The following is a 15,392-nucleotide window of genomic DNA, read 5'->3' as shown; positions in this document are numbered from 1 at the left end:
CGGAATGCCATTCATAGTTGGATAGTTCATCAAACATCAACTTCAAAGTGTTGCTACCTTTTATGCTGGTAGCAGTAGAAGGAAGTGGAACTTCTGCACCGTGGTGCGTTGCAGTCGTGCTAGCCAACTTGGAACCGGTTGACAGACGTCTCTCGTGACAGCGTGCGGTACGCGGTTTTGACTTGACAGACGACTTCAGCAGTGGTCACTTTGATGGTCGCGTGACCTACTGCGTGCGTGTGTTTTTGTAGGCAAACATTGCTTTCTCCGTTTAGCTTCTGTTGATGATGGAGCAGATCACAGCGAATTTTGCACATGACAAACGCAGATCGCGATCGTCCCCCACCAAGTGTGGCCGCCCTCTGATGGTTGTTTTCATAATTATTATGTAAAAACAAATGGCGTGTGCCACGCTGGAAAACAGAGCTTCCCCAGTTTGGAGTCTCCTCCGGCGGCGGCAAGATCTGCTTTGATTGCTCCGGCGATCGTAAAAGATCAAAGACTCGGCTGGAAAATCTCGCACCTCGATCATCATCTGCTACATATCGCGATCGTCATCAGCGTTAGGTCCAAAATAGGTACATAGGGAGACGATAGAGTGTAACCTCTAGTCGTCTGTGATCTTTCGAGGTATTTGAATGTACTGAAGATAGACAGCAGACGAAGGGCTCGTGTCAATTTCAAATATATACAGTCGACTCTCTGGCTGTCGATCTTCTCGATATCAATATTGCTCCATCTATCGATGAATTCTTCAGTCCCTTCAAACTGCATACTTCGATTTTCTTTATTCCTCGATATTTTCTCTTGCTTGAAGGATCTCTTCCTCGACGGTCCCTTGGATTCTGTTTGCTTTAAAAATCTCTTCCGGTTGTCAATACTTTCACTATCTCATGGCTTGCATAGACATTTTTCTTTGCTGAACGAAGCTTTGAAGGGTGTTTGACATTAGTTTGTTTTTGTTTGCTAGACGTTGCCATGATTCCCTCCCATAGCTGGGTATCAAGAAAAACATATTTTCAATCGAGTCTTCATTTTGCATCGTTCTGTAAACTGATGATTCTCTTCCTCGACGGTCCCTTGGATATTGACAACCAGAGAGTCGACTGTACTTAACGTTACGGCTGGCGAGAAGTAATTTAAAAATTATTTAAGTGTATAAACAGACGTTTGAAACGTTGCGAGTGTGGTGTGTTTGACCAGGGGATTCCTCTGATCATGCAATGAAAGGTGTGAGTCCAGTTAGAGGTGGCATTCCAAGAAGTAGCGGATGTTGTTTTTGTGAGGTTAGTACCGAATTTAGAAATGTGATACTCAGAAAATACGTGTTCAAGGTATCTGTATTTCTCTTTCACTTCGTGCACAGCTCAAACCGATTAATACTCATTTGTCGACCTTGATGCCCTCAAGACTACACTAAAGAGTTCAGTCTCTGACCTGCCAGCTAGTCGTTCCATTATAAATTAGCAGAGATTAACAACTTGTGCGATCACGAGCTGCCGCATGCGTTCTTCCCCTTTCCCTGAAAAGTTTCGATCCAAATACAAGTAGACACTGACTGGCCTGATTGTGGTTGTTGGCCCGATCCGACGTACAATATCGCAGCGCTCTCTTTGATCAATAAATTACGTTAACCCTCACGCTGCAAAAGTCACCGCGATCTTCCTCGTGTTGCAGTCAGTTCCTGACGACGTCGTGAACACTTCAAGGGAGACCGCCCAGGTAGTTTAGTAGCGGATTTCGTACTCCATTAAGCAGACTCTCGCAGCACACAGAACTCTGCGCGTTTTGTCTGTAATCTTTTCATTCAACTCATATTTTGCGAACCCTTGGTGCGACATCGGGAACGTTCAGCTTGATAATTTTACAAGACTTGACTAAGCATGCTTAGTGCTGAGGGATAAATACTCCAACGAAGAGCCGTTCACGGCGTACGAGCTCACATGGTCCATGTTTTTCTGATTATGGATATTGCCTCTCCCCGTGAAGATCATCTACAAATATAAATTTATTATAAACTGCTTAACGCAATCTACGATTGCGATAAGTGTTGTCTCAAACGACGGGAACGCCTTGGAATATTCGATGGTTTATCTGCCGAAACGACATTGTAAACATTTTTTCTTTTTCTTTCCTCGACATGCTTTGCATTCCTTCGTATACCTGATTGTTTGCTTGCCATCCGATGCGTTTTACTACCATATAAGCTAATTATGACGAAAATACCAAGAGGCAACTCTGCAGGAACAGTGACAGCTTATCATAGGAAAAACCATGGGACTCCGGTTGCTTTGGTTTAACCGTCATTTTCATCAGCCGAAATAGCTCAGTTGGGAGAGCGTTAGACTGAAGATCTAAATGTCCCCGGTTCAATCCCGGGTTTCGGCAAATGTGTCTATTTTTTTCTAAACACTTTTTCGCTTCACAATCTGTTCAAGTATCGCTCGTGCCAGCACCACCTTCGACTGGGAGCGTGGCGCCTCCTGTAACGTGAGCTACTCACGAGTCGGATCACTGGACTGGCTTGAGGTTGGGGTCCACTGTGTGCCGGTCAGGTCCATGTTGACGGGACGTCCGCACTAAGCTGACCGTCAATATGGGTGCAATGGGGGAGCCCGATGCATTCAGGTTGGCTAAAGAGAGATGAACCGAGCGAGGGGTGAAAACCAGCAGCTAAAAGTCTCCGCGGTAAGCAGTAGTGGGATCGCGTCCCGGAGTGGACCTCCGGTGCCAGCCCGGCCGATACAGTCACACCGTGATCTTTTTGCTGTTTTTCTTGTTTATTCCATTTTTTAATAGTAAATTTCAGATTGTAATTTTACCTTTTAAACCATACTTAGCAAACAGTAAAAAAGAATCTTGTATTTTTGGCAGGTTATTGATTCGATTCTATTTCCATCCAGATAGTTGATTTCATCTATTTAAAATAACTTTTTTGCAAAACATTTTGAAGCAACTTGCTAACATACTTTCTACTAAGTTGTTTATTGCTTGATTTTAGTTGAAAACGCTGTTTAGATGTTGAAATGGAACATCACAGTGCTGATATGTCAACATAAAGTGATCTTTGGAAATAAAGTCAGTTCCCTTATTTAAAAAATATATTCATTCGAACAACTAATTTAATAATCCACATTTAAAGAGAAAATACTATGTTCGTATATTTTTCGAAAAGATCATCTATTTTTTTTCAAATTGTGTGCACTACATTGTTGTTCAAATGTTCAAAAGGAATTCTAACATATGAATGAAATCGAATGATTCAAAAGGTTCGGTTGTCCAGATATTCCGTAAAATAAAATCTAAAGCGATGGCAGAATATCATGTTTTCAGTTATGAGCAATGTACAGTGATCCAGATCGCAACATCAAGTTGAAAGTGGATTTTTCGAAAAATTGTGAAGTTTTGGTGTCTCCACAAGAGTTGTTGTAAATAGATTGGGGTAACTTTTGGCTTGGTTGAAAGTTAAGGTTGTTCACGATTTGAAATATCTCTAGGATTGTTTTGACTTCTAAAAATTTGTTGGACTTGCCAATCCAAGCAACTTTGTCGAAAGCACCTAAATTTTAAATTTAGAGAAAGCTTCTGAGCAAACCTTCAAAAATTAGTTTTTTTTAACGTAACGATTCCGGGTTAAATTTTATAGAAAAGTGATGTTCGAGGCACTTTCAGACCTAAAAAGCCAAAAAGCTAAAAAACAATATTTTTTTTCGTTTTTGACAAGTCAATTTGGACTTTTAAGGCCATTCTAGGGTTAAAAAAGTTGCTGATTTAAATCTTAAATATCTCGAAAAAGCGCAGGCCAATTTTTAAGCGCCAGATTGCATTCAAAAGGGGAGATCTAAGCATTATTTTTCTTTAAACTCGAGATAACTTCATTTGAAAATGTCTAATTTTAAGGGGATAGTGTATGGGACCACCCGTTTGAATCAATCGGACCGCACTCTGGACTCACAATCCAGAGGTTGCTGGTTCGTATCCCGTGGCGGGCACTCTAAAATTTTAAGTGTAAATATGGGTATCCGGCGCCGTCGCTCCGTGCCGTACTCAAACACTTAGGAGCCCAGGGCGGCGAAGTCCTTGTAGTTAAAAGGAAGACACTAGTGGTTGGTACTAGTAATGGTGGCCGACAGCTATAAAAAGTCAACTTCATATGGGACCACCCTAACGAAATTCGGAAAAAAAAGAAAATTTTGTCGTTTAGAGCACTTTAAAAAAATAGATTTAATAAATGATTGGTGTATTATTCTAGGAGCGACATACTATCCAGCATTAGACATATAGAGACTTTTTGTATCATTGTTAAAATTGAAACAATTCCTAGTTTCGCATTCAATTTTGACTTTTAAACTTTAAATTAACAGCTTCGAAATACAGCAATATTTAAATAAAAGAAAATACAAAAATATTTTAATAACTTACCTCCGTCCCAAATGTGCAACTGGCTCCATATACACAAAACTGGCTGAAACTTTGTAGACGTGTAATCCTAGGTATATATAAATATACATATACCTAGGATTACACGTCTACAAAGTTTCATAGGTTTCGGGGAGGGTCGGGTAAAAACATTGCTAGGACTCGGTCCTAATTCCGTCCAATTGGCAATTTCTAAATGCTTTAAAAGAAACTTGCTTGCTCACTTCCCATTGAGCTATATCAAACAACCATCACCAAAAATTGCAACCACCTACAACATTTCCATGTCGTACTTCCAAAAAACTCGTGTCCACAACATTTGCATCTCGTTCCGCCTCGAAGAAACACACATTTCGCCTGCACACTGTTTCTCATTAAGACCAGGCCGTCAGGCAAGGTACAGCCAGCCATTCAGTCAGCGTGTTCTCTGCCGAATCGCATCCAACCGTAGCAGATCTTGAATACAACATCTGGAAGTTGGATTTCCCTTCTCCTTCACAACGTGGACCGGCGATGTTCTACGGTAGCATGTAGACTGGATTCAAACTTCTTTGCCTCACGCGCGCACATTTTGTGTGTTTAATGAATGAATGAGAGTGCGAGTGAATGAATGTCGCGTCTGAATGATGATGCTGCTGATGTTTTCAATATTTGAACGTTTCTAGCGAGATGCGCAAGGTGCAAGATTCAAAGATTTCGGGCAAACATCGCCGGGAATCCGGGAAGAAGCACTGGATGTGTAGATTTTTGCATCCAGTAGCTTCCAAACCGTTAGCGAGTTGCACCAGCAACAGTCCGTCTTTGGTAGACGAATTTAGGACGGGTGCACGGAAACTTAGTGGCTAATAATAGCTTAGAAGTGTTGGAAAAAGGAAGCTCTAATAATAATATGCATCAGCGTCGTTCATGGAGAGACCTGCTTGGCAAGCAAACGTCGCTGAATGTGCGAAAATAGCCCCTAATTGGAGGTAATCAAGATGTTTTCTAGGAAATGTTTCTTTTTTTTTGCAGCAATCGTGTTCGCAATCCAATTATGCCAGACACACATTTATACCAAAGTGTTGGTTGCATCTCATTTTAGCTAAATATATGGCTGCTGTTTCATACATCTGGATCTGGAATCGATTTCCTGCTTGAAAGAAACAAATAAAAAATCATCAAAAAAGATCACGGTGTGACTGTATCGGCCGGGCTGGCACCGGAGGTCCACTCCGGGACGCGATCCTACTACTGCTTACCGCGGAGACTTTTAGCTGCTGGTTTTCACCCCTCGCTCGGTTCATCTCTCTTTAGCCAACCTGAATGCATCGGGCTCCCCCATTGCACCCATATTGACGGTCAGCTTAGTGCGGACGTCCCGTCAACATGGACCTGACCGGCACACAGTGGACCCCAACCTCAAGCCAGTCCAGTGATCCGACTCGTGAGTAGCTCACGTTACAGGAGGCGCCACGCTCCCAGTCGAAGGTGGTGCTGGCACGAGCGATACTTGAACAGTTGGTACGGTTTTATTTGGTATGGCTGTGCTATCAAAATGTTTGGTCGCGGTTGGCTGCGATTGTAGCTATTTTTAGCAGAGTAACACCTAAATTTGTAGCTTTTTGTGTTGGTCTTCGTTAGTCTTTTATATAACAATGGTTTACAACTCCAGAATCAGCATCTATTTAGATCCGTGCTAACATCAGATCGGTAAAATGCATAACATACACACAAACAATTTGTATCCAAATTAAAAGTACCGTAAACTGGGGTGACTTTGATAGCCCGGGGTGACATTGATAGAAATTTGATTTGGCCACTTATTTTGATACATCCAATCTAACAGTCTCATTTATGCATATATGTTCGATAATAAGCTATCCCTTAATGCTTACATACTCAAAATTCTCAAAAATGTTTAGATATTAATTTGACGGGCATTTGAAAAACCTATCAAAGTCACCCCGGGCTATCAAAGTCACCCCAGTTTACGGTACTCCAACTTGTCTCAAATTTGGCACTGGATTTCCTTGGTCATGTTTATTCGTTCATATTTTTTTTTTTGTTTGACGATTTGAAATAGGGTGGTCCAATAAATTAGGTTTTTTGACGATTTTCGAAAATACCACATTTTACAACAACATAAAAAAACATATACATTAAACCCCGATGGTTTGACACCATCTGTTGTCAAACGAAAGGGGTCACTTTTTAGTTTGACACCCCTTTTACACGGTGTTCACACATACTTTCAAACGTTTGTTTACTGTGCGTGAGCGCCGTGTAAAAAGTGTCACTTTTTGGGTCGTCAAACCAACGGGGTACACACTAAAAAGTGTCAAATGAAATAGTGACCAACCACGGGGGGTTTATTGCATCCGGTATTATTCGAGCTTAAAGCACCATGCGTCACCAGTAAATTGTACTAGAAACTCATTCCTATGGAGAAGCATGGTTGAAGTACCGATTAATATACCGAAATTAGATATATTTTTTTCTTTTTTTCAAAAATCATACCTCAGAATCCGGTTAATGGATATTTACCAATTTTAGATGTGTTTTGTAAAACATTCTGAAAGGGCATAAAACAAACATTCCGGGGATATGATTTTTTTTTGGAAAATGTGGTCTAATTAATTTGACTAAAAAACTCCCACGCAAAATTTTTGCCAAATCTGAGCACTTTTGATTCGGATTTTTGATCCGGCTTGTTTGACTTTGGGGTATGCCGTAAATCGGGGTTCAAATTCTGGCTCTTACCAACATATCTGGTGATCTTTTCCCTTCTGTACTCGATTGCTTAGTAAAGGGAAGGTAGTTTATCTTCACAAGCTGGACATTACCACGAAACCTTAGGGAAGGCGACTTATGGAATGTTAACATTATGTTAAGAAGTAGCCGATTTCGTGCATTTTTATTTTTTGTATTTTTTTTAATTTGGTTTAAACTTTTTGGAAGCCATTCCTATGACCTAAGCAGCCATTTTGTTTCATTAACAATTTGAAGTTTTTTGTACTCTAAAACAAATCATTTTTTTAAGTTTAAAGATGTTGATTTTGGGAAATAAAATATTTGTGAAAAAAAAAATCAATTTAAAACTTGGCAAAAATTGTTTTTCGTGTATCGTGAACCGGGGGGAAATTCATAGGTTTTGATTTTTCCAAAAATGAAGAGGCCAAATTAAATACGTACGGAATGGTATGAAATCATACTGAACCTAAAATTTAAGCTTTTCATTTTGCGGAAAAATCTAAAACCCATTAAAAGTCACCCCGATTTTCTGAACAGTCCTCATCAATACCTACAACTTTGCCGAAGACACTAAACCGATGAGAAAAATTCCTTCAAAAGATAAAGTTTTTTGGAAAATTTACACACAACAAAAATAAATTTCAATTTCCAAGCCAAAATTTGCAATTTGTTTGTTTAGAGTCCTTTTTTAAATGACTTAGAACGATCAATCTACATATAAGAACTATTCTATAATGTTTTCACAAATTCACAATGATTATTATTAAGACATTATCTAAAAAATCACTCATACTTTTTTTTTTAAATGAAATATGTCTTTATTGAACATTCTTATAATAATTACATTTCTTTTACATGATAAGTGGTATGGCCTAATGCTCCTCATCTTTGTTGTATTTTTCGTTTTATTATTAACTGATCTCATTTATTTATTTGCTTCAAATTGTTTTGCATTATTGCATTGAATTGAATACATTTGGGTAAAAAAGAAAAAAAAATCACTTTAATAACTAATCCTAACCTAAAACTAAAAAAATAAATCCAATGAAATATTCAAAATCACTAGAACGAGTAAACTACGAACTGTATTTTAAGATGAATGCTCCAAGAGTTCTTACTTGTTCCTGGCGAGTTTTGCACCCACGCAGCGTTGTTGTCATCTCGATGAAAATGTTCAGAAGTTCTTGTGGTGAAAACAGGTCACTACTGCCTTCACCCGTTGATGTTGGTTGGTTTTCCCTCTGTTGCTGACTGAAGCCTGGAGATGTTGTATGCTCTGCAACTCTTTGCCGCTGATTCAACGGCAATGGCTGCAGATTTGGAACCACTCGAGTAGATCCTGCTCCTGGTGACGCCAAAGCAGGAAAATCCACCTCCGTGTATGCTGGTGGTGTTTTGCGACGATTTGGTTGGTGCCTCGTCGTCGCTTGCTGCCGAATTTTTACAAACTCAGCACGTTTTGGGCAGCTTCGATTCTTGGTAGAATGGTCGCCGCCGCAAGTGAAGCATTTCGCTTCAATGTTCTCGTTGATTGTTTTGCAAGCTTGTGTTTTGTGCTCACCTCCGCAGGTTGCACAACGACTCTTGATGAAACAGTTCCTTCCACCATGTCCAAACTGCAAGCAGTTCGAACATTGCGTCACGTCACGGTGCACTGGACGATAACGTTCCCAAGTCACGATGATGTTGAAAATTGCCCGAACTGCTTTCAGCTCAGACGGCGTTGTCGATCCTCTCTCGAGATGAACCAGGTACAGTTGATCACGATACTTGATGTCCTTGTTGTGTCTCGTCATCTTGAAGACTTCGATCACGTTCAACTTAAGAGTTTTGAGCTCTTCTTTCAGCACACTCACATCCATGTCGTACAAGCCACGGAGGACCTGTTTCATGGGCCGTTTACCTGGATCGTCATGGCTGTAGTATTCAATCTTGGTGTTGTTCAGGAAATCCCGAACGTAGTTGTAATCCTTTCTGGTAGGTAGCAGAATTTTGAGTCCATCAGCACACAAGCGAATGGAAGCTCGTAAAGCACCAGATTTGATAAACCCGGTCAGCCACTTTCGCACCGAATCCGATGACGATGTTTTCACAAAAATGGGTGGCAACTTTTCCCGTCGTCCAAATTCTTCCTTCTCGCTCACGTCCACAGGGAGGGTAGCGAACTGGTTTCCAGACAATTTTTGAGCGTCCTTGCTCAAACTGCCTGGCTTTGCAGGTAGCGCTTCGGCATTCTTTAGCTTCTTCAAATCTGCCGATCCTGCTGGTGAGGACCGCCTCTTTTTCTTGCCCTGAGGCATTTTTGCACTTTTAAAGCACTTTGCAGGAGCTAAAATCCAGGAGTACCTCACTGAATGATGGTCCACAAAGGAATCACTCAAACTTTGTTCACATCAGCGTCTCCTTGTCTCTGATTCACCCAAAACCATAAAGGTCAATAAACATAAATCGCGGTAGCGCGGAAAGTGCACACGAGTGCAGCAACGCACGCACGCACGCACGATGATGAATTGCTATACGCGTAGCACGACTGCCGTGATTTTGAGGTTTAATTTACAGCGACATGTGGCACAACGTCAAACTCCGAAGTGCAGCATAAGAAACATCAGCATCAACATCACCCCAAACATAAGTCATGTCTCGAAGCAGAGAGTAGAGCAATTTGGAGATTCTCCATTCCTCTAGACTCCAGATTAACGCGTTATTATTATTATTATTAGTTGTGGGTATGTTTGGTGAAGACTCTTTTCCCCTTTTTTTGTTGGTTGTGTATGTGTGGGATTTTAGAGAAAAGCGCATTACATGTTGGAAGGGTTTAAATTGGATAAACAACACAAAAGGGAAAACAAATTTATAGAAAGCGAAAGGATTAGAATAATGTGCTGTTTGTATTTGGGAAAACACAGTAGGTTAAGTTAATTTTAAATAAATTTCGAATGATGACAACATAAGCTTTCAGTGAAACTTTAGTCAACATCGCAATCGAGATACCAGAGTTTGACTGAATTTGTCGTTTGAAAAAAAAAAAACAATTTTATGTTCAATACAACTTAAGAAATTGGTTGTTTTATTCTGAAAATAAAAAAATCACCGTGAAGCTGCAGACAGAGTGGCGCGACACTTCAATTTCCGATAAGTTTCATATGGGTCGTCTGACAATCGACGCACAACGCACACTGGGTCGCCTTAAAACAAGGTGACACTAGACGGCTTTATGTGCATCATCGAGGTTGAAGGGGACGTGGCCTCCTAGATCCAGTACGCGTCCACACACATGAGGGCACATTCAGAATGCATTTTTGTCTAGGAGGTCGCGCTGCACCGCGATGCTGCTGGTTGGGACGAAATCCCGGGAAAAAATCTCGTCCGCCCCTCCCGGCCACCGTTGGAGTATTGTTTTCCGTTTAAATTTAATTATGTTTTTATTTCTGACACTTTATGATATGGGAGTGAGTTCCCCCTTAACGTTTTTTTTTCTTTGGTTTCACCCAAAATAGAGATCGGCCTAGAACAGAGGAGTCCCCACACTCTATTTTGTGACAGATTTAATTATAGCGGACACAGTTTTCAATTTGTCAAACGATTGTCTTTCCGGTAGGTCTCGATTACTCAGCAACGAGAACTTCCGGTTTTGGGCTGTGTCAACTCAGGGGAGTCGATCTTATTACGTGCTAACCTTGCCTGCGGGGACGGGGACCGAATGCTGTTTGTTGTTGGAACTGAGACGTGTCAAACATGGGTTTTGGACCGTTATTGAGATATCGTTGAGATGGAGCCATCTCGATGCACGGTTAGCGGGGATGTGACGACAGTCATCCGGTCAGATTTGAGAATCTGAACTTGAGATGAAAAATACCTGCCTTTTTATATAACAGCTTGCGGGAATTGATTTTGTAGTGCATAATATTGTAATTTAAATTTCAGGAAACAATTCCAGGAAACTAGAAATTCACATATTTTGTCAAATCAAGTTAGATCTAATTAATAGATTGAAAAAAAAAAAAAAAAACAACTTATAAACAGTAAGGCATCGTCGCTTGTGTGCTTTCCTGCAACACGCCCAATTTAAAAAAAAAAAAAAAAAAAAAAAAAAAAAAACTGAACGGACCTAAGATTGCTCAGCTGGATATGTGAATGTATGCAATTCCGTGTCTTGAGAAGGGATTTTCGGAACGATCTGGTGTCTTCAGCAAAGTTGTAGGTTAGGATTATGACTTTTCGGATAACAATAGGTACACGGAAAAAGAAATCCGATTTTTTATTTAAGTTTTTATCACTAAAAGTTGAACTCCCAAAATACGTATTTTTTATTTTCGATTTTTTTTATGGGTAATTCTCCGCCAACTCACACAGCAGTTGCCCCGACCCCTCTGCGATTTGCGTGAAACTTTGTCCTAAGGGGTAACTTTTGTCCCTGATCATGAATCCGAGGTCCGTTTTTTGATATCTCGTGACGGAGGGGCGGTACGACCCCTTCCATTTTTGAACATGCGGCAAAAGAGGTGTTTTTCAATAATTTGCAGCCTGAAACGGTGATGAGATAGACATTTGGTGTCAAAGGGACTTTTATGTAAAATTAGACGCCCGATTTGCTGGCGTACTCAGAATTCCGAAAAAACGTATTTTTCATCAAAAAAAAACACTAAAAAAGTTTTAAAAATTCTCCCATTTTCCGTTACTCGACTGTAAAAATTTTTGGATCATGTCATTTTATGGGAAATTTAATGTACTTTTTGAATCTACATTGACCCAGAAGGGTCATTTTTTCATTTAGAACAAAATTTTTCATTTTAAAATTTCGTGTTTTTTCTAACTTTGCAGGGTTATTTTTTAGAGTGTAACAATGTTGTACAAAGTTGTAGAGCAGACAATTACAAAAAAAATGATATATAGACATAAGGGGTTTGCTTATAAACATCACGAGTTATCGCGATTTTACGAAAAAAAGTTTTGAAAAAGTTGGTCGTCATCGATCATGGCCGTTCATGGTCACCCGCTACAGACACGGACGACGAAACAAAGAGAAACGCAAAAAGTAACTTTTTCAAAACTTTTTTTTCGTAAAATCGCGATAACTCGTGATGTTTATAAGCAAACTCCTTATGTCTATATATCAAAATTTTTGTAATTGTCTGCTCTACAACTTTGTAGAACATTGTTACACTCTAAAAAATAACCCTGCAAAGTTAGAAAAAACACGAAATTTTAAAATGAAAAATTTTGTTCTAAATGAAAAAATGACCCTTCTGGGTCAATGTAGATTCAAAAAGTACATTAAATTTCCCATAAAATGACATGTTCCAAAATTTTTTACAGTCGAGTAACGGAAAATGGGAGAATTTTTAAAACTTTTTTAGTGTTTTTTTCGATGAAAAATACGTTTTTTCGGAATTCTGAGTACGCCAGCAAATTGGGCGTCTAATTTTACATTAAGGTCCCTTTGACACGAAATTTCTATCTCGTCACCGTTTCAGGCTGCAAATTATTGAAAAACACCTCTTTTGCCGCATGTTCAAAAATGGAAGGGGTCGTACCGCCCCTCCGTCACGAGATATCAAAAAACGGAGCTCGGATTCGTGATCAGGGACAAAAGTTACCCCTTAGGACAAAGTTTCACGCAAATCGAAGAGGGGTCGGGGCAACTTTTCCCGATTTCGTGTGAGTTGGTAGAGAATTACCCTTATATGTTGTAGGGTACTAAAAAACATATTTTGAGCCATAGCATAGTGTGTGATGGTTTAGGAGCTCTATATGAATTTTAGAAAAAAATCATGATTTTGGAAAATATCGAAAATAAGAAAGAGACCTTTCATAAACCACGTGGATACTTTTTTGAAATCTCAGACCCCCCCTCCCCCTTCCCTCGTGGACAATTTCCATACAAAACAAATCTATTTTGTATGGACCGTAGACAAACGCTGACCCCCTCAGGCGTCCACGTGGTTTATGGATGGTCCCAAAAACATACAAAAAAATCCTAAAATATTTTTTAACAAAAAAATAAATTTGCAATCGAAAAATGCTTTACATTTTTTGATAAAATGTACCGTTTTCAAGTAATTGCTACTTTTAAGTATAAATGTTAGATTTTTATTATGTTATTCGAGATTAAAAAATAGTTCTTGAATGAGAAACACAGCACATTTGTGATATTTTCTTTAACAATCTAACGCCCATGATTACTCCAGAGCATCACTTATTTTTTCTTCAAAATGGAATTTCTCTGCAACCATGCAATTTATTAACCTTGTTGAACATGCAAAGAATGTTATCTGACAACCATTGAAATTTAGATCCTTTGTAATTACTCTTAGCTTTAAGAAAAATGTAATTACAAATGCCGACTCGATCCTAATCAGGTCCCAGTACCGAAAAGGACCTAATAAAAATAATTTAATGGAAAAAAAAAACAATTTAAATTTCATCCATGGGCCGGAAGGGGTTTTTTTTTGAGAAATTTTTGACACTTTGAAACTTAAAGTATTTGTGCTACTTTTAAAAAATGGTAAAATATCAATGATCTTTTAAAAATACTTGTTTATCCTAAACGTTTATGTTTTCTACCGATTTGTGGTCCCAAAAATTAAAAATTGTATACAGTGTTTCTCAACCGGTGAGGAATTCCCCCTGGGGGGGGGGGGGGGGGAATTTTGCCATCCTTGGCGGGGAAGGAGAACGCAATAGAAATCCAATGTTTTTGAACTTTTTTGCAAAAAATTCAAATACTTATCTGGCCCCTTTTTTAAATTTTAATGATTACAATATTTTTTGAACATATGCCAATTCATTGGATAAGTAACAACAGCAATTTTATTTCCTTATATTTAATTTTTAAAGCTGACGAACACTAAAAATTCCAATAAAAATTCAAGGGAAGATTTGTCGAATTGAGAAAAAAAAACCGAATTGAGAAGGATATATGTATCTAGATTGTTTCAAACACATTTAATTCTTTGAAAATTAAAAGATTTAAAATATTTTTTTTTTGGTTTTTAGCATTTCTTTGCATGAGCATTGATATAACTTTTGAAAATAATCGAGTTTTCATTTAAACATGCTTTCTTAGATATTTACTGATAAAAAAAATTGTGGGTATTTGCAGTTAAATTACAATAAATATGAGAAATTAATGAAAAAATATTAAAAAAAAGCTAGACGTATTTCAAAATTGTTACGAGCATAGAACAAAATTATAATTAGTTTAAAATTAATGGGTGGGAGGGGGGGGGGGGGAATGAAGTTCATGAAAATCAGCCAAGGGGGAATGGATCGAAAAAGGTTGAGAATCACTGTTGTAGAAAGATTAAAAAGGGTTTATTTGATTTATCCACTATATTCTCATTACACTACAATCGATTTTACAAGTTTTTTTTATTCAAAAATTAAATATTAGTCAATAATGCTTTTTAAACTACCTCAAAATAAAATTTGCTATGGCCTAAAAATACAACCAGACGAGGTCGTAATACACTCAACCCCCCGTTGGTAAGTCACTTTTTCGTTTGACACTTTTTAGTTTGTTTTCCGTATATACACTAAAAAGTGATGAACTGTCACTTTTAACACGGGACTCACACTTACTGACAAACCAAAGAGGGTGTCAAACTAAAAAGTGACCCCTATAGTTTGACAACAATTGGTGTCAAACCATCAGGGTTTCAGTGTAGTTAAGTCGTAAAGGTAAGTAGTCACTCTTTTTAGAATTATTTATCAAATAACTAATTTTGTGATACCTTACAGGATCTTGTAAATATTTTGGAAGGAAAAAAACAAATTAGCAAAACTTTGCGAATACCATTTCTGATTCATAAACACCCTATACTCATTCAAACTAAATCCACCCGAACAGCACTTTCCGTTGACCGATCTCCGATCACTTCTCTCTGCTCTGGTCAAAAAGATGAATGATCAACAGGATTATGCTCTGTTTACGTCTCTCTTTTTATACCTTTGGTCACCACGAGAGAGAGTAAACAGCTCTCTCTGAAAAGGGAACCACGAAAATCCGCTTGCCACACCGGAAAAACCATGTGTCGAATTTTCCTTCACATTCGAATCCTCAGAGAGCGTGAGAGGGAGCGAAATCTCAGCGCTTGCTGCGCCGTCAAGAGCGAATCGTCTTCGGGTGCTCTTCGGATTTTTGTTATGCTGTGCTGGGCTATGTTGCTTCTCATCGTCGTCGTCGCGCGCCGGCTTAGCGGCCAACTTCGATCCAAGCAGTGGATTATTGCCTGTTGCGCACT

At 39.0% G+C, this 15,392-nt stretch overlaps 1 non-coding gene across 1 annotated transcript; it reads left to right on the top strand.

Annotated features, from left to right (window-relative positions):
- Positions 1-2,315: 2,315 nt before the first annotated feature.
- Trnaf-gaa (transfer RNA phenylalanine (anticodon GAA)) lies at positions 2,316-2,388 on the top strand. The gene has a single exon. It is a non-coding gene; the product is annotated as a tRNA-Phe (tRNA).
- Positions 2,389-15,392: the final 13,004 nt, after the last annotated feature.

This window comes from Culex pipiens, chromosome 1 (genome assembly GCF_016801865.2).
Source record: "Culex pipiens pallens isolate TS chromosome 1, TS_CPP_V2, whole genome shotgun sequence".
NCBI classification, from domain to species: Eukaryota; Metazoa; Arthropoda; class Insecta; order Diptera; family Culicidae; genus Culex; species Culex pipiens.
The sequence above is the reverse complement of the archived record's forward strand: the minus strand, read 5'-3'. Positions and strand labels throughout refer to the sequence as shown.